We start from the raw sequence: 1,395 nt of genomic DNA on the forward strand, positions 1-1,395 counted from the left end.
AGGGTATGGGGAACTTTCGGGATAGCATTTGAAATGTAAATAAAGAAAATAATAATAAAATAAATAAATAAAAAAAAAAGAAAGAAGGCTGAGTAAGAAATAGGCAGAGTCCATTGCGTCTGCATCAACTCCTGCTCTGTTTGAGTTTCTGTCCTGAACTCCTTCAATGATGAAGAGTGCTGTGGAAGTGTAAGGTGAATAAACCCTTTCCTTCCCAAGTTGTTTTTTGGTTGCGGTGTTTGGTTGTAGGAATAAAAACCCTAAGACAGTACTGTTTTTCTTTTCGTGAGGTAGTGTGCTATGATGGCCAGGATGTAATGGAGAAAATCACTTTACCCATGATGGCAAGGAAACAGAGAGGAGGGACTAGGGCCCAATTTCCCTTCAGGGACATACTCCTAATTGCTTTACTGCCTACCATGAGATCTCACCTCCTAACAGCAATAAGCTGATGACCAAGTGTTTAACATTTTGGCCTTTGTGGAGACATTTAACATCTAAATTATAACAGATGGGGAAGGAAGTTGGAGAGACAGGCCTAACACAGCAGTTATGGAATACTGGTTCAGCAGAAGCTGTGGAGGAAATGTAACCATTAACTGGGTAACATCATTAAGAACGTCATCATTGTATGTTTGCTGGTATCCATTGAGTGTGGGTCAGCAGTGTGTGTGTGTGTGTGTGTGTGTGTGTGTGTGTGTGTGTATACAGTAGAACTGCAGGTGTTGAAAGTCATAAGCAGAGAGCCAAGGAAGTGACAGAGAAAACTTTTCTCATATCAGAACTGGGAAGGATTTTACAAACCTGTTAAGTCTGTAAGTTTTCTATTTGTGGTTTTTCAGAAAACACTTGGGGGGCTACAGGACCCTCAATACCCACTGAACTAGGTTCAGTTCTAGTTTTTTCTATATGCTTTCTACTTTAGAGAAAGAATAGCAAGAAGCATGAAGTTTGCCACTGGAGCAACCTGATCTGGGAGGAAATTGGGTTGTTTGTATTTGATGTGCAGATCTACCCATTCCTATCAGTGTGATATTGAGTAAACTCTTGTTGGATCTCTGTGAGCTCAGTTTGCTCACCTGAGAAGTGGGTATAACACCACATGCCTACTCCAGTTGTTTCTAGGAATAAAATATGATAATGAAGATGTACTCACATAACACTTACTATTTAACATGTACCAGACACTTATCTGACTATATATATATATATATATATATATATATATATATATATATATATTCACAAGATTCATTACAGACAAGGATCCTGAAATACTACAATTATTTACCCCAAGTTGTATTTAGAAATCATTGATATTGATTACATTTCAAGGAGGGTTAAGGTGCTCCAGCCTCTTTTAAGTACTAAGAGCTATAATTTATTTGGCATTTA

The sequence above is a fragment of the Mus pahari genome, chromosome 22 (genome assembly GCF_900095145.1).
Source record: "Mus pahari chromosome 22, PAHARI_EIJ_v1.1, whole genome shotgun sequence".
NCBI lineage: Eukaryota > Metazoa > Chordata > Mammalia > Rodentia > Muridae > Mus > Mus pahari.